Raw genomic sequence first — 19,712 nt, forward strand, 5'->3', positions numbered from 1 at the left:
TCTCAAGCAGTAAAACATAAAGGTAGAGATTCAGAAATAAATCACGATATTTAGGGCAAAATGTCATGATTTTTTGACACTGCACAGGTTAGAGATGATTCAGAGACCCAGGTACAGTGGTCACACAAGGCCAGGATGTACTGTGGCCTGCATCACATGCTAATGACTATGGAAAGAGATGGAAATAAATGAGCAACATTATGATAATGAGCATAATGAAGAATCCAAATGAGAGCAAACAACACAACTGGATTCAGAAATGTATACAAACTGTGTGATGAGCTATGACTGCCATCTTAGTTCTACACCATAAAACTCCTGCTGAACAGAGTGACAGAGGCCATACTAATATGTCAGGGGTAGTAATAGGAATAGCAGAAATGTAAATGTTTAAGGTCATCCTTTCAAACAGTAGGCATAATGGTGCATGTCATCACCCTTTGCACTGCCAGTGGATTTGACTGCAACTAACAGTTCAACCCTTCCACAACACAAAAGTAGTCGACTGCCACACAGTAGCAGTCCACAACACAGAAGTAGTAGACTGCCACATAGTAATAATGCACAACACAGAAGTAGTGGACTGCCACATAGTAGCAGTCCACAACACGGAAGTAGTAGACTGCCACATTGTAAGAGTGAACAACACAGAAGTTGTTGAATGCCACTAGTAGTAGTCCAGTGGACTGCTTCTGTGTGGACAGAGATACCATACATAAGCTGGTACACATACACTGCCCTCAAATGTAAGCTTGTGGTATGAGTAGAATAGTAATTTCTGTGGACACAAAGATATGCACAACACTGATAACTCTTGGTACAAGGATCTTCCCATGGCAAAATAGGGAAACAGTGGTATTATCCCAGATAAATACTTCATGGATACTACTACAGTTTTTTGATGTCATATAGCATCAGGTGGAGGAACATATACACTTTTCATGTACCACAGAGGAGAGAAATAATGTTATGTGGACATTCTGTGACAAAGACAATTTTCTGGAGGTACTTGGTGCTAGTCACTGCACCCACATCACTGTCAAGGTTCCACCAAGGACACAGGATCAATTGTAAATTAACCTTAAGAGATTATACTGTATCAGCTGCCCCATGGTCTGCAATGCACAGACTAGAATACACAATATGTGAGTGTGTGATCCAGGCACTATGCACAATTCCCACACCTGACACATGTGCGACTTATATCATCAATTTATTTGAGGTGATTTTCTTCATGCATTACTAGATATGCCCTGTAGCCATGACTAATGACATCCATGCAAAACCCACTGACCTTAGTGAAGAATGCATATAACTACCTGTCACAAGCCCACACCATTTTCAAACACATGTTGATAGTGATAAAGACCCACTTCTGCTACTTACAGTGGATATAAAAAGTTTACACACCCCTGTTAAAATGCCAGGTTTTTGTGAGATATAAAAAAATGAGACCACAATAAATCATTTCAAAACTTTTCCCACCTTTAATGTGACCTATAACCTGTAAAAGTCAATTGAAAAAAAAATCTGTTAGGTGAAAAAATATAAAAAATAAAAAGTGTACAATACACTGGTTGCATAAGTGTGCACATCTTTAAACTAATACTTTGTTGTGTGTGCACACCCTTAAACTAATACTTTGTTGAATCACCTTTTGATTTAATTACAACATTCAATTTTCTTTGGTAGGAGTCTATCAGCATGGCACATCTTGACTTGGCAATATTTGCCCACTCGTCCTTGCTAAAGTGCTCCAAATCTGTCAGATTGCGAAGGCATCTTTTGTGCTCAGCCCTCTTCAGGTCACCCCACAGATTTTCTATTGGATTTAGGTCTGGGGTTTGGCTGGGCCATTCCAAAACTTTAATTTTCTTCTGGTGAAGCCATTCTTTTGTTGATTTGGATGTATGCTTGGGGTCATTGTCATGTTGAAAGGTGAAATTCCTCTTCATCTTCAGCTTTCTAGCAGGCACCTGAAGGTTTTGGGCTAAAAGTGACTGGTGTTTGGAATTGTTTATAATTCTCTCCATCTTGACTAAAGCCCCAGTTCCAGTAGAAGAAAAGCAATGCCAAAGCATCATACTGCCATGTGCTTCACCGTGGGGATGGTGTTCTTTTGGTGATGCAAAATGCTGTTTTTGTGCCAGACGTACCTTTTGGAAATGTGGCCAAAATGTTCAACCTTGGTCTCATTAGATCATAACAGATTTTCCCACATGTTTTTGGGAGACTTGATGTTTTGCAAATTTTAGCCAGGCCTGGATTTTTTTTATGCAAGAAAAGGCTTCCGTCTTCCAACCCTACCCCATAGTCCAGATATATGGAGAATATGGGAGATTGTTGTCACATGTACACAACCAGTACTTGCCAGAAATCGTGCAGTTCCTTCAGTGTTGCTGTAGATCTCTTGGCAGCCTCCCTGAACAGTTTTCGTCTTGTCTTTTCATCAATTTTGGAGGGATGTCCTGTTCTTTGCAACATCACTGTTGCCCTGGGTCTACTTTGTTTTGTTGAATCTCATTTCACTGAATTTCATTTCACCTCGACCACTTCATTGAAAACTCAAATTACTGAAAACTCATTTCACTGAAACTCATTTCACTGAACTGCAGTTAGTATATATGGCACTGTGTAGAGTACTGTAAGGCAAGTAAAAGGTATATGCCCTTTTCCCCACTGTAGTCCGATCCTGGAGTTAGTATATATAGTTACGTGAGTGTGGGGGGCATAGCCCCCAGTTAGTTTGAGTACATATTGTCTTCTGGAGAGAGTTAGTCATTGATGTTGCAACTATGCATGTCTACCGGTAAAACAGCAAAAATCAGGTATCAGAGCGAAACACAGCTGGTAAGTTTTAAAACACATCCAACGGCAGCAATTCCATCCAGTGCAAGTCTTTTATTGAAACAAACAGATAAATCTAGTAAGTGCTTTCACCCAACAGGGCTTCACCAGACCATAATGCATCACTGATAACAACTCCTTATATAGCAAAAAAGGCACCAAAAACTTGAATTCAAACATTTTCTTAAAGTGACAAGATCATAATCTTATCAAACATCTTATTCTAAAAACATTAATTGCATCACCATAAAAAATAAACATAAAACGTATAAAAAATATATGAAAACATATATAAAGAAATATATGTAAGAATATATATAAAATATATAAAAATATACATATTTTAATATACAAATACATAAATACTAATAGGAATATATGCTCAAACTAATAAATACTCTCATTTCATAAGGACACAAATTTCATGTGCCTATTATACACAATATATAATGATCTTCACCTGCTGGTGAACAATTGTTCTAGCTGAGCCTTCTAGACTTCAAAAAAATGGTTTCAGGGGCACCTTATCATTAAGACCTGGATACAATTCTGCCCTAAACCGAATTATCCATTTAGCCTCCTGCATTTCAGTATGGTTCCTAGTGTCACCCCCACTAGGACCTGTAAATAACATCTCAATGACTCTGAAGGTGAACATATGTGTGTTGCCTCTCTCCAGTACATGTTTAGATAGTGCATTGACTGTGGACTTAACTTTAATTTGATATATGTGTTCACGCATCCTGTCTCTGAGTTTTCTATCTGTCTTGCCCACATCGAATCCATCACATGCTACACAAGTAGCAAGGTAAACCATATGCTCAGACTGTCAAGTTGCAGAGACGTGGAACTCATAATTCATGCCATTTGAGGGGTGCACAAAATTACCACTGGAATTTATAAAGTGGCAAATATCACAACTAGTGCAAGGAACTGTACCAAAGGTATCATAAGCATTCTCCTTTTTACCTTTCTTAGGATAACACAACTTCTTCAGGTTGGACCTGTTGTTATACACAACACTTGGTGTGTCCCCTACCATCTCTCTAACCACTGGATCCAAAGTCAGCACCTTCCAGTGCGATCTAATGATGTTTTTAACACTGCCCATGTCCTTAGTGTAAAAAAGGGGGATCCTGACATTACCATTGTCCATAGTAACTATAGGGTACTCTGCTTCTAACTGATCAGAGGCTATTTCCTTAGGATCTGAAAAAAGGGGGTAGCCACATCCCTTCTTAAAGTGGAGATGCCAGCTATTCCCATCTTGATCTCCTCATCCTTATAAGCCCTAGACTTAAACCTCTCACATAGTTTCTCTAGTTCATTTTCAAAGCCTTCCTGAGATGGGTTATAACGAGAAGTCCTCATGGCTTGACCTCTAATCACATTTTTAAACACATAGCCCGGATGCATGTTATATCTTAGGTTTGTAGGTTCATAGGTAGGTACTAGGCTATCTGCCCGAAGGGATTTATAAGCCAAGCCGGAATGTGTCGGCTTTTGCCACCCCTTAGATTAGTTCCCTGTGCCTCTGTCAAGCAGAGCCATTGAAGTGATCCCTGGGTTAAACTTTCTGTTTCCCATCCACTCGTCAAGGTTTCTCTTGAAGAGGGTTAGCGAGGAGCTCTGCCTAATGTAGATTGGAATCTTGTTCCAGAGCATGGGAAGTCTCTGGGACAGGAATCTATCCTTCCAGTATATCCTATTTATTATTGTGGTGAGGTTTAGATCCCTGGAGCATGTGGCTCGAGGGGATATGGTTTTCTTTAGGTGGAGCATGTTCATCAATTCTGGGTGAGACATGGCCTTGCATGTCAGGCAGAGATCACCTCTGAGTAGGTGGTATGCAACCGAGTGCAACTGGAGTTTCTTCAGTCAAGCTGCATAGGGCATCTGCTTGAGGCCAGTGATCCTCTTGCTGAGGTACTTCTATGGTCTTTCAAGTTGTTGCAGTTATCTTGTAAGGTACATCCCAATTGGGGCATTGTACTCTATGATGGGTCTGATGAGTGATGCGTAGAGGGGCCCAATGACCTCTTTTGATCTGGATGCAAACCCTTTTGTGATTAGGTGGGCCACATAGAAGAATTTTCTAACCATTTTGGCAATGTAATTATCAAAGGAGAGGTTACTATCTACTTGGGTCCCCAGATCCCTTATTACGTCTTCCATATTTAGGGGGCTACCACCTATGTTATAGTTTGTGGGTACTTTGTTTTTTTCAAAGGGGATGACTATGCACTTTTTGGCATTTAGCATGAGGCCATGGTTTTGACACCAGGTATAGCAAGACCCTTTTGGAGGATGTCTGTGTCAGCTGGAGAGTCAGTTATAACCCCTAGTTTGCAGTTGTCTGCGAACTTGGTCAGCCATAGTCCTCCTGTGCTTGCCTGTACCTCTGAGAAGTATATGCCGAACAGGAGGGGTCCTAGAACTGAGCTCAGGGGAAGGACACTTGTAACCGGTTTAGAGTCAGACCTAGCTCCTGCAACTCTTATCATGTGGGTTCTGTCCATGAGCCAGTTGGCAACCCATCTCGTGACATAGGAGTTTATGTTCAGGATGTTAAGCTTGTCTATAGTGAGTGGGGAATGGTGTCGAAGGCCTTTTCGAGGTCTAGGTAGGCTGTGTGGACCACCTTTCCCTCGTCTATAGCCTTGGTAACTATCTCAAAGAAGTTCACCAGGTTTAGGAGGCATGACCTGCCCTTAACAAAGCCAAACTGGGTAGGGTCCAGTGTTTGGAGGTTCCCAATGTCTATGTTAATGCACTGTCTAAACATGTACTGGAGAGAGGCGACACACATATGTTCACCTTTAGAGTCATTGAGATGTTATTTACAGGTCCTAGAGGTGGTGACACTAGGAACTGTACTGAAACACAGGAGGCTAAAGGGATAATTCGGTTTAGGGTAGACTTTTTTCCAGGTCTTAATGATAAGGTACCCCTGAAACCATTTTTGATGTCTAGAAGGCTTAGATAGAACCAATTGTTCACCAGCTGGTGAAGATCATTAAATATTGTGTATAATAGGCACATGAAATTTGTGTCCTTATGAAATGAGAATATTTATTAGTTTGAGCATATATTCCTATTAGTATTTATGTATTTGTATATTAAAATATGTACATTTTATATATTTTATATATATATATTCTTACATGTATTTCTTTATATATGTTTTCATATATTTTTTATACTTTTTATGTTTATTTTTTATGGTGATGCAATTAACGTTTTTAGATTAAGATGTTCGCTCTGATACCTGATTTTTGCTGTTTTACCATTTGGACTGTGAAGGGTGTGCAGAGCGTTTACTATTTAATATTTACTACTATATACACCCCCCACAGCCCCCAAAGTGGGGGGGCTGTGCCCCCCAACTATATATACTAACTCCAGGATGGCACTACAGTGGGGAAAAAAGCATATGCCTTCTACTTGTCTTACAGTACTCTACACAGTGCCATATATATGTTTTTGTACCCTTCTGCTGACTGTTGCCTTTCAACAATGAGATCCCTTTGATGCTTTGTAAGCTCTCTGTGAACCATGGATTTTGCTGTAGCAGGCAACTGAGTAAATGTCAGGAAAATCCTACTAGGACAGCTGAACTTTATTTGTTGTTAATCAGAGTCTCTTTAATTGATGGCAGGTGTGTACCCAAGAAGACTGAATGCTATAATTAAATCAAAAGGTGTTTTAACAAATTATTAGTTTAAGGGTGTATACACAGAACAAAGTATTGGTTTAAGGGTGTACACACTTATACAACCAGCTTATTGTACGTTTTTTATTTTTTTATATTTTTTTCCCCTAACAGATTTGTTTTTCAATTGAATTGTACAGGTTATAGGTCACATTAAAGGTGGGAAAAGTTTTGAAATGATTTATTGTGGACTCATTTTTTATATCACAAGAACCTGGCATTTTAAAAGGGGTGTGTATACTTTTTATATCCACTGTAGATGTCTCCATGGTGCACTGCAGTGTGCTTCAAAAAGCTGAAGTAAAATATTTACCATATACGCAACATTGCACAGCAAGTTGCTTTGCAGACAGATGCAGCAGGGTATTGCACTTGGAGGACATGACTTTGCCTTTTCTGATGCAGCAATAGCAGTGGAGGAAGGGCCTAGTGAAGTGCTTGTGGAGGACCCATCTGCACAGAATGACCATGTGAGGTGGAGGTGGGCACTATATACAGTAGCACCAACTAAGATGTGTCATCTGGTTCATAAATATGGGAAAGAATAGACAGCAAAGAGTAACAATGATGGATGCAATACAACAATCAGGCTGTTTTATATAGTGCATAGACTGGCCACAGTGTGTATTAGATACAAGCCTCCCAAGTAAAATAGCACAGATGATAGGGGAAAGTTGTCATCATATGTACAGACAGCGAGGACCACAGTGACAGTGTTTGACAATGGACAGTGGGGGAGGGGGTCTAATGATAGAATGTGTGAGTTTTTGTGTGCATGCATATCTGTGTGTGTGTGTGTGTGTGTGTGTGTGTGTGTGTGTGTGTGTGTGTGTGTGTGTGTGTGTGTGTGTGTGTGTGTGTGTCTGTGGGGGGGGGTATAGGAGTTCTTCCTGCAGGAGGTAGTTTAGCGATTGTTTGTAAATACAGAACAGAGGCAATTGTAAGCATGACTCTCTCAGGATGGCCTTAGGTTCCACATACTGGCTCCAACTCAGAATCAGAAGAAAGTCTGGGGGTGGAAGGAGGGGTTGATGGACATGGTGATGGACAGCGGAATTGGGATGGCAGGATGGTATGAAGGAACAGGTGAGGGGAAAAAACTGCAGTGGCCATGGTAGCATCAGCCTCTGCCTGTTTGACTGCCCTGAATATCAACAGTGAAATGGTGAAGAAGGCACTCAGCTTAAGTATGGGGCAGGCAGGAATGCCTTGCTGGCCACTGGCATGCAACCACCTGCTGCTGTCTCCAAGCTCATTGGAGTTGCCAGCACCAATGTTTACCAGGGTGGATGGAGGATGAGGGTGCTGACTGAGCTGTTTTGTCAGTCAGTTCCTGTTCTATACTGTTCACCTGTGATTGGGGGTGAGTTTTGCAGTGACTGGAGCTGTGTCACTAGAAAAGGTCAGTAATATGCCCCCCCAGGGTACTTGTAATTAATTGTGGCAATGCAACTGCAGACTGCCCTATGCTTTGGATACCATCATCATGCTAAGGTACTTCCCAACATCAGGCAAGTTACCATCCATGGTGGAGGAGCCATACACTGAATCACTTATAAAGGCAGACAGGAACACATTGGTGTACCGGTGCTACTTAGTGACAATCCCAAATAGTAGTATTGTGACAGCGGTAAAACAGAACAGAATGCAAAGAATATAATCCCAAGAACTTTGTGCAGACTTTCATGGCAGCTGAATTCCTGAAGTGCCTGTTGGAAATTATATAACCATATTTAATAAATGAGTTTCGGGCTCTGACATGTTGCACAACATGATGCATATATAAGGTCATAATGACCTGGGGATATCACCTACAGATACCCATCATGGTGGATAAAGTTCCGCCTCAATTCCAGTCCTCAGTCGAGTATGAGGGAGTAGTCTGTCATCCCATATAGAGATGTCAGGAACTTTTCTGGGACCTTGTGTGATGCCTGTGCATTGTTAACATATGAGCTGGTCACAACCAAACTTCATCACAGTCATGCTGCTTTGCTGCTCATCAATATGCATCATGCAAACTCTGAAATGCTAGTTGATGTGCATTTACGACCAATCCCTCAAAACCGTGTCCTGTGGCCATGGCTTTTGAGGATGTTGATTGTGGTGCTTGGGGGAGTCTAAAAATCTTTTTTTACTTGTTGCACAGAGATCATCTGTGGGGGACATCTTATGAGGATCACAAATACAGGGTGGATGCCTGGCACTGCCTTGCTAAGGTGATGAGTAATGCCACAGGCATCACTATAGCAACTTAAAGAGGTGCCACCTTGACCTTTATCATCAATAGAAAAAGGAGGTTAGGGAAAGTGCTTAAGAGTTCTGCAGTAAGAAATTATGAGAAGTGAATTATACTATACTGTATTTTAGTCTCAGCTACTTAGCCCATGCAGGGCATTTAATTCATGAGCATTTTTCTTTTCCTTTATGTTTTTTAGCTGCAGAAGAAACAGAAAATAACTGACTGACATTTTGAAGGTGTACAGAAAGGCTGTCCAGACACAGGGGTATGTATGTACTGGTAGTGCTATAGCTGCATTTTTTGATATTTGCAGAGCTGTGTATTGTTACAGTTTTGCTAATAATGGTAAACCCTCCTACCACTATTAAATACCTATAGACCACATGCGTTATATGTCCAGAATGCTATGCTCTTCTATCTTCCCTAATTTTGTGAAGTGCTAATTCTGTCAGTGTACTGATTATTGGCCTGTCTGTAGTTGCCCTCCCAGTATCTGATGTGTCATACTCTACATCACACCTGTGAGTTAGCCCTCCCCACCATAATTATCCCCACAGTCATAGCCCTGCCATCCTTATGGGATTCACTGGTCTACCTGCCAGGTATAAGGCATGCACTGTTCCTCCCAAGCAGCTTTAAGACATATATCTAGTATATCCTGCCCATGCTTCATAGGAACATACTTCCTTATGTACTGGTGGATGGCACATGTCACACTATGTGACTGCCATCCTTTGCATGCAGGTCCTGCATATGACACTATTTTGGCATCCGTGGCTGTGTCCCAATAGCATGATCCACATATTGCCCTGCAGGTAACTGTATGGTAGGCTATGTTCTCCACCTCTTTGCATGTCTCTTGGCCACACAGCAGTTCACAGGTGGTGTCTAAGTCCATCTCCCTTGGCTCCTGTAGTCACTCAGTTTACCACATGCACTGTTCTTCTCCCATACACATACAGGGACTGTTTAGGCTCTAAGTCAGCCAGCATCGTCTGGCACACTGCCTGCAACACTATGGTCTAACAAGTCTACTGCCTAAATATTCCCTGAATATCTAATAGCATTTACTCCTGCAGATGTTTTCATGCCTAACAGTGTTACAAAATATTGCTAATATTTGTCCCTGTTGTGTTTTTCTCTTTATTGCTGTCTTTCATTTATATGTATTTGTTTTTGCTTTGTTTCTCTCCATTTATGATGCTATTGTATGCAGTGACAGCCACATCTGTGACTATGGTGCAGCAGTGGTAATCACACTGTCAACTAGCCCTTCTCTCCCCTTCTGGGCCTCCAGCTGCCTCTAAGCCTGCATCTTTGCAAGGTGACATAGGTAGCCTCCGGCATACCTCTCATCCTGCAAACATTGAAAATAGATACAGAAGCCCTTGAAAAGTAGGTACATTCAATCATAAATCTTTGCATGTAGTTAGCATAAAATATAAATACCAAATAGGACATCTTTATTTTCGCTTCAGTAGGAATTTGGGATACCATTCAGAAGCACATGTTTAAAAAATAGAGTGTGACAGAAATGATGGAAAAATATAGGCAAATTATCAAAGAAACCATGTAAAATCTGTATGATTTAATGAACTGTATTGCAAAGTTCTACCACACAAGTTCATTTAGTTTTGTAAAAGGAAGATGTAAGATGTGCGCCCTCTTACTTTAAATTATTGGTACCACTACTATGTTGGTCATGTAGTCTGATTTTGTGTATACTTGAGCTTCAAAAATCATGTGTAATGAGGGTGATTCAGAAAACTGTATGAAGGGGTAAATCAAGCCTAAAATAGGGACATATCTCCAATAATAGGGACAGCCTGTGCAGGGTTAAATCAAACCTGAAAATTGGTAAGTTCCTCCAAAATAGTGACAGATAAAAGGTCTGGCCTCTGGTGGTCTATCCAGGTTAGGGTATGAGTCTGTCCATCTGGAGGTGCCAATGGTAGCACATGGTATATAACCTGGCAGGAGTTGGAGGATGTGGTGATGATGTTGGCTGTCCTTTGGCTTGATCCCTACATTGGGTGCATGGAACACATTCTTGTGTGACTAGCAGAGTGACAATGCTGCCTGACTCTGCCCATTGGGCCATCTTAGGTGGTCTTAGTGAGAACAGTAGTGACAGTGACTGACTTCTGGCTGGGTGTGTCACTGGATGGTAGGAATGCCAGCTGCCACCTCTATACTACCCCGAATCATGGTGCTCCCCTTCATTGTGTTTCTCTTCCCTCCCCAGTTTGTAGTCCAGTCCTCCCCATCACCAATTGTCTTCCTTCTGTCTATGTCTCTCCTCTGTGCCCCCTCTCTTTTTGTGTAAAGACCTTTCCTGTTGGTCTTTGTCTGTGTTTAGTGTTTGTTTATCTGTTAACACTATCATCCCTATTCCCTCTTTCATACCAAAATCTTCATCTTACTGTATTCCCCCTCTTTCCTTCTTGGAAAAAATGAGAATCTGCCTAGCAAAAAAAAAAATACCCCTACTTCCCACACCCATGCACTCTTCCCTTCTTCTTGCCCTTCTCTTTGGTCCTTTGCTTGCTCCTCATCCTTTCTGACTGTCCTATACACCCGTTTTCTTTCCATTTATGACAGTAAATTGCTGGGGATTTAGATGTAAAATCCTTATTAGAGCTTTAAACTCTTCTTGTAGTGGAGTGTTGTTGCATGTTAAAGGCGTATTTTTGTGACCATGCTACATGCATACGATTAAGTGAGTTGCTTAGGCCATGTGACAGTTTTCGCTCACTAATGTTCTTTACTTAACCTGCAGGGTTTTGACAAGTAGTTCACTAGTGTAGTGCTAAGTGACTCCATTTATAATGTTAATCCGCTTCAGGCCACATTGCACTACTTAGATCATGCTATTTTGCCATTACGTGGGTATGTAAGCATGTTTCTGAATCCTAGCCCAAATGTTTTATCTACCAATTCTGTGCTATGAAAATGATTCCTACATATGGACTCAAATCTTCCATTTTGTATAAACCATTTTCAAAATGCTACAAAACATATCAAGTCACATAATTCAGATTATTTATATGCTCTGATAAATCTCTGTGATGCAAATAATCTATTCATAGCTAATTATATATCTCACAGAACTGTTTTGTATAAATAAAAACAGTCACTGAGTAATATGTTAAATACGCCTACTGAGATGTCAATGACTGCACTAGAGTTTTGATATAAAATGGAATTTATTTAACTAAATTATAACTTATGATAGAGCAATTCATACCACTGGTAAAACAATTTTATACTTTATACAACTTAAAAACACTTCCTATTAGTATTGAAACCTGCACTGGTAGAGGTAATGTATAATTAAATGCATGCTGTTGACAATTATGAAAATGTAGACCACTGTGTTTTATTATGTACATTAGGATTTCATTTTCATTTCAGAAGTTTGCTTGTTAAATCCTTTGATATCTCATCTTCCAAATATCTTCAGATCTTCATTTTATAACTACTGATAAAGAACATATATTTGAAAATGTAACAGAGTAAAACGTGTTGTCTGTGCACCTATTTTGCAAGCTGCATTTTAAGGCATATTGTAATTTATATTTTGTGAAAAAATATGAATATTTGAGTGTGCAGAGAATTTCAGTTTAACACATTATTGTTCATTATTGAAATGATGTGTTTCCATTGGTGTGTATGTTTATGCTTTCTGCTGTTTAAAACATTTCAGCAGACACAGGGGGTGTTATTAATAGGATCTCTATTTCTGGCAGTATTTATCCTGTGCAGTGACTATGTATAATAAATAAGAAAACAAACAAGTGAACAGACAGACAAACAAATAAACTAACAAAGAAAAATAAATAAAGGAGCTAGAACTATATGGAATAAGATGACTGTATATTCTAACTGTCTTATGTTTGAAGAAAATAAACTGCAAATAAAAGTGTAAAGATATGATGCTAGTATCACCCTGGAAAATAAAAACTAAAATAAACAAGACAACATTTTGTATTTTTAGAGTTAACTGTGCTATTTTGTTAGCTATAAAATATTTGATTCAGCATTCGTTTGCCTACATACCTAAATATGATAAGCAAGCCTTTTCTTCCCTTCCTTTCTAATTTTCTCGCCTGTCCTCTAATCACTTCTGAAATTTTTGTTTGCAGAGTAATGCTACAGTTGTCTCAGCCCTTTGACACAACCATTTAATAATATAGTTATAAAATATTTGCAACAGTAATACCAACATATACAGGATAATGTCAGACTTCTATGAACATATCTGAGTTAAGGTGCTATAATAACTTCAGTGGTACATTGATAATAAGGTAAACATGACCCATTAAGGTGCATGAAAGCATTCAACATGTCAAACAATATGAAGGAGTCTGGACACACAGAGAGTTGAATAAAGAATCTGAGGAGATGATGAAAATAAGTTTTTTTGAGAAATATACTCATCACTGGACATGAAGCTATGACCAAACTCAAGACTGCATTACATCTCCATATTTCTGCAAGTGTATTTGTTAAATGTAATCTGCACATATACTTATATGTGATGGTTTGCTGGCTAGTCTATCATGCTTTTATTGTTGTTCTTGGATAAACAAGGTATACTAAATACACTTACCTTATTCTAAATGAGAGGGATCAGCAAAAATATTTCACCTCCAGCCATAATCAGTCTAAAGGGACCCTTTAGAAAAAGCAGTATGAATTTAAGTATCCGTTTGAAGTTTCACTATTCTCTCTCTCTTTTTTTTTTTAATTTATTCATGTTTTTGCTGACCAGGTTAGTCCCGTTGGACCAGTGGCCTATTTTCAAGGGAGACCTAAGGTGGTATTCATACTGGCTAGAGGAAATTTGGCCTAGCCAGCAGGGAAACTCCCCTGCCTTATGCTGATAGAGGGAGCTAGTGTGTTTCTTGCTGTTGAAAGGATGGAGTGGTGGTTACTTTCGTATTATAGCAGAGGAACAAAATGCAGTAAGCTAGAGAGTAGGTATGGAAATAGATATCCAGTAGTAGTAACCATCACTGAAGAGGGTGATTTGGATGATACAACACTAAGTAATTTCCACTTTCAGTGACACCAGCACAGTACTCTAGGGGTCTTGGAAGTCCCAAGTCCCAAATGGGGATCATCTTACTTCTATGATTCTTGCAGTGTCAAAGTATTGGACTTTCGCTCTGTATTTGTATTACATAGTTGTAATTTAACCTTCATCACCATACTGATTATTTCCTAGCTAAAAGAAGAAGGATCTTCGCATTGTCATTGGAGAACAGGTAGCACACTTACATATGGTGTGAAAAGCTGTGGGTTCTATGTCCACTATTCAAAAACCAAAAAACAGTGCTGTGTGGAGTGAATTCCAAATAAGTAAACTACGCCAAAAAATAAAAATTTAATGCAACGCTTTCAGGCTAACCACCCTTCATCAGTACATAAAACACCACATTTTCTTTTCACTTTTAAATAGGGCACATTTAAAATCACATGTCACAGTCAGCCTATCACTAATTGTTAACAGTTATTACTTCTAAAACAACAGTACCTAAAATTCATAGATATATGTATATACATACAATAAAAAATGCACATATACACAACATAGATTATATAGAGAGCACATAAAATATATAATGTTTTAGGTATTCAAACAGCCTTTCTATGTTACAATTTGAATATCTTTAAAATGCTAACAATTATTATAAGACTAAAGGTTCTCCCTTTGTCTTTTTACCAATACAGGTTTTAAACTAACTGCATCATTCAAACCTTGTTCAGCATCTGCCTGAAGTCTAACAATCCATTCATATTCCTTCAATTCCAACGTATTATTCATGTCACCTCCTCTATTTCCCATAGTCACTGTATCTATCCCTCTGAACTTAATTTTCTGATTTGTACTCTATTATTCGTTCTCTCAATTTCCTTGTAGTCTTGCCTACATAAAATGATGTGCAAGATGTACATGTAGCTAAATAAACCACTTGGGTTGTACTACAGGTTACATTGGTTGTAAAAGTATACATTTCATTAGTTATTGGGTGTTTAAAATTATCTGCTCCATCATAAATGTCACTACAACAACTACAGTTATAACACTTTCTTGTCCCTGTTTTACTTTGAACTTTTCCTTTAATCTCCCTAAAATCCTTATAACACAATTTTTGTTTCAGTGTTCTAGAATTCCTATAGGAAAATTGCAGTCTGTCTCCAATTATATTCTTAACTTCAGGCATAGCCATTAATATTGTCCAGTTTTTCTCTATAATAGAATGCACATCCTTAGTATTAACATTAAATGTAGTAACATATCTAACTATAGTTCCTTTTCTTTCTTGTGGATGTGTTGCTTGTAACACTTTTACACTAAAATTGGTTTGCACCTATCCCGTCTTCCTCTAACCACATCCTCATATATTTCATTTACAATTTGATTTGAATAATCATTTTCTTTGAATTCTTGTATCATTTCTCTAGCCTGGTTTATAAAGTTATCCTCCTCAGTATTTAACTTACTTGCTCTTATTAATTGAGCCCTCGGTATTCCTTTAAATGTGTGTGGTGCATGGAGAACCTTTAGTCTTATAATAATTGTTAGCACTTTAAAGATATTCTAATTGTAATATAGAAAGGCTGTTTGAATATCTAAAACTTTTTATATTTTATGTACCCTCTATATAATCTATGTTGTGCATATGTGCATATTTTTATTGTATGTATACACATATATCTATGAATTTTAGGTACTGTTGTTTTAAAAGTAATAATTGTTAACAATTAATGATAGGCTGGCTGTGACATGTGATTTTAAATGTGCCCTATTTAAAAGTGAAAAGAAAATGTGGTGTTTTATGTACTGATGAAGGGTGGTTAGCCCAAAAACTTTGCATTAAATTTGTATCTTTTGGCGTAGTTTACGTATTTGGAATTCGCTCCACACAGCACTGTTTTTTTGGTTTTTGAATAGTGAGTACTTTGGACAGTACTGTGAGTGTCAATTATTAAGGGAGAGTTGAACAGCCAGCATCATGAGTATAATTGCTACACAGAATACTAAGATGAGAGAACTGAGTGGTTCAGTAAGAAGATTCTTACAGAGAGACAACAATCCATTACTTCAGCTGGTGTTTAATGCACCTTCCACTCTGGGAACTGCTGACCAAACAGTGGAAGATTTTGAGAAGTTACTAGATACACTACAGAAAAAAGTACAAACCTACAAACAACTCCAGTGGCAGCGGTTAAGCCTTCATGCTTATTTGAAATTGGGTGTAGTACCGCGAGGACTAAAAATATTAAAAATGCCCTCCTATGCGAATACATATTCAGAACTTCTTGGAAAATGGCAGAAACTCAATTTAAAATTGAGTGCAGGTTACATGAGACTAATGAATACCTTTTTTGAGCCAGTAGAAAAGAAATTAGTAGAGGAAATTGAGAAATTAGAGAATAAAATTTTAAATATGCCCTGTTATACAAATTCTAGTGGCTTGTACCAGATAGTGCTAGATCAGCTACACCTGTTTGATGCTAAACTAGAATGAAAGAAAAAACGCAAGCTACAGTGAGATGTCAATGATTTTAAGAACGGGCATATCTTCTCCTGGCCGAGAAACGAAAATCAAATTTGTTTCTCTAAAAAAGGTACTGTAAATCTAAAAGTAAAAAATAATTTGGATCAACTGGATACATTTGAGGCTTCACAATCAATAGAAGGGTCTCTATCCAATCAGAATGTTGGTGCATGTACACAGCAATCTACAATATCCAATCAACATGTGGAGATAGCCTTAAAAGACGTCACGAATAGGAAGGAAACTCCCTTAGTGAATCAAGGAAATGGCTATGGAGAAAATACGGTGCGCCCAAAAGTGAAAGAACACTACAATCCTCAGCATTCGTCAGTGGAGAAGGACAAGGCACGGTATGGTGAGATAACTCAATTTTCACCTTTTCAGTTAAAGCTACCAGAGAAAATAGCTTTACAACAGAATATACCAGCGAAAGACCGCTCACAGCAGCGGGAAGCACAACAGGCAACGGCAGGAGTAAAGAGGAAGAGCAACAGCCCTGCACTCTTTAGCAAAATGACTTGACGCTGATACATATAGTAAAAGGTACTGTAAATCTTTCAATGGCAGCATTAACACCACATCAAATAGAACTTTTAAGTAAAGGACTGAAGTTTATACCTAATTCTTCAGACAATATAGTGGAGGCAATTACGGATATGAAAATGTTCATAAGGAATGTAAGTTTAAAACTAATATTTAAGGATGTGAATTTAGAAGCACCAGTGTGTAAAAAATTAAGTACGTTTGCACCATTAATTTGTCCAATTTTAGTTACCTTCTCGAATATTGTTGAGAAAGAATTGAGAGTACTTTACTCTAAAGGGAATAGGAAAAAGTTATATAATTTGTCATATGATGAATACGAAGCACTGAGAATGCTGGAAACATATGATAGGATAGTAGTTAAACAAGCAGATAAAGGAGGCGCAGTAGTGGTAATGAATAGGGAAAGGTATATAGAAAGTTTTAAGTTAATATTGAGTGATGGGACACCCTTTAAAGAAATAAAGTATGATGAAGTTAAGAAATGTATTTCAGAAGTAAATATGGCAGTATATGATTTACAACTGTCTGATGATATAACAATTGACCTCTTTAATTACTTTTCTATACCTTGTCCAAGACTTCCGCAAATATATGGAATTCCAAAAATACATAAGAATTTGGAAAACCCACCTCTGAGACCTATTGTCTCACGGGGTGGATGGTTAACTGAACCAATTTCAAAGCATTTACAAATGAAGTTAGGGAAATATTTATGTAAATGTTCCATTGAATGACCTGAGATATACCTCCCTGGACTACATGAAAAGAGACATAGAGGAGCTCTCTGATCATGTAGCCCAGGCTAGTATGACCCTGACCTTGAGTAGCATCTTGCCCTCACCAAGAATGATGCCATAGTATAAAGACAAAATGATCAATTTTAACAACTGGCTAAAGTATTGGTGTCATTCAAAGGGGATCCAGTGTCTGTCAGCCTGGGATGACATGCCCGACAAGCCACATTGCTTCACGAGGGACAGCTTGCACCTGTCACCCCTGGGTTTTCGAATACTGGCAAAGGCTCTTGCCTCCCCCATAGTGCCTTTTTTAGGCAAGGCTCAAAAGACAAACCCACCTCCATAGACAACACAAAGAAAAAACTAAGGGTAATGCTGCTCAATGCCAGAAGTGCAAACCTCAAGATGCATGCACTCAAGACTCTCCTCAGTATGGAAAATATCGATATCTGTGCAGTAACAGAAACCTGGTTCAAGGCTCCCGAAAGCACCCCAGCACTAACAGGATATACTTCACACCATGCTTTTTGGCCACAAAACTCGGACCGAACCACAAAAGGAGTGGGAGTATCCATATACAGCAAAGATACCCACACCTCCAGGTTAGTGGCACTGCACGAAGCATCGGAGACCATCCATGTGCAACTAACAGTGGGAAAAACTGCCTTTCAGTTTGTAGCCTGCTACAGACCACCCTCCCAAACACAGGAACCCCACTCGGCTTTCCTGAGAACACTGGAAAATATGAAGGTCTCTCCAAACACCATTGTATTGGGTGACTTCAACTACCCAAACATTGATTGGGAAACTACTCAAGCCCAAACACCCTTGCCCAAAGGTTCCTAGAATTTATAAACTCAAATGCTATGGAACAACTGGTCAGCACTCCCACAAGAGGGAAAAACATATTGGACCTGGTCATCACCAACATGGGGTCTCTATGTTCCACACCAGAGGTATACCCCTCATTGGTAAGATCAGACCATAAATTAATCTCACTGGACATCCATATTCCATCCCCACCCCCAGACAAGGAAACAACGGTGAAGAACTTCTCAAAAGCAAACTTCACACTTCTCAAAACCAAGGTGAAATCTTTCAAAGGCCCTGGGCCAGTGGAAACTACGGCCCAAAATGCAGAATCCTTTACAAAAGCATTCTATGGACACCTACAGGAATCCATGGAACATGCTATCCCAAATAAAACCAAGACTCACTCCTCCAAAGGCAGGAGACCTGTCTGGTGGACCCCGGCCATAAATAAGCTATATAACAGAAGGAGGAAGGCGTCTCTGATCAGTACTAGCAAGAATCTATGATCCCTCATAAAATCATCTAAGGCAAGCTTGAAAAGAAAAATTGCACAAGACACTAAGGATAATCACAAGGCCTTCTTTAGTTATGTCAGGAACCTGGGAGGCAACTCCCAGATATGCTCTGAGTTAGTGCAAAATGACAAAAAATACACTGAACCCACAGACATTGCCAACATCCTGGCAGAAAGGTTCAGTGCAAACTTCTCCCCCCCTTCCCCTCCAAAAGAGCAAATGTCTATCCCAACAGAATGTAGCCTCCCTGTGATCACAGATGCACAGGTGAGAGCTGCCCTCTCCAAAGCAAAAAACACATCAATGGGATCAGACGGTGTCCTGGGCTGCGTCTTACATGAGCTCCAAGAAGAACTAAACCCTCACTTAAAGACACTGTTCAATCTCAGCCTTACTACAGGATATGTACCCAAGGAATGGCGTACAGTAACAGTGGTCCCGCTCCACAAAGGTGGTGCCACAATAGACCCTGGAAACTATCGCCCTATAAGCCTGACCAGCCTGATCTGCAAGGCTATGGAGTGTATCATCAGAGAAATCATAAACAAAGACATTGGGAACCTCCAGACACTGGATCCTACCCAATTCGGCTTTGTTAAGGGCAGATCTTGCCTCTTGAACCTGGTCAACTTCTTTGAAACTGTTACCAAAGCCATCGATGAAGGGAAGGTAGTCCATACTGCCTACCTGGACCTCGCAAAAGCCTTCGACACAATACCCCACTCGGGCATC

The sequence above is a fragment of the Protopterus annectens genome, chromosome 1.part0 (assembly GCF_019279795.1).
Source record: "Protopterus annectens isolate FY-2018-M chromosome 1.part0, PAN1.0, whole genome shotgun sequence".
NCBI classification, from domain to species: Eukaryota; Metazoa; Chordata; order Ceratodontiformes; family Protopteridae; genus Protopterus; species Protopterus annectens.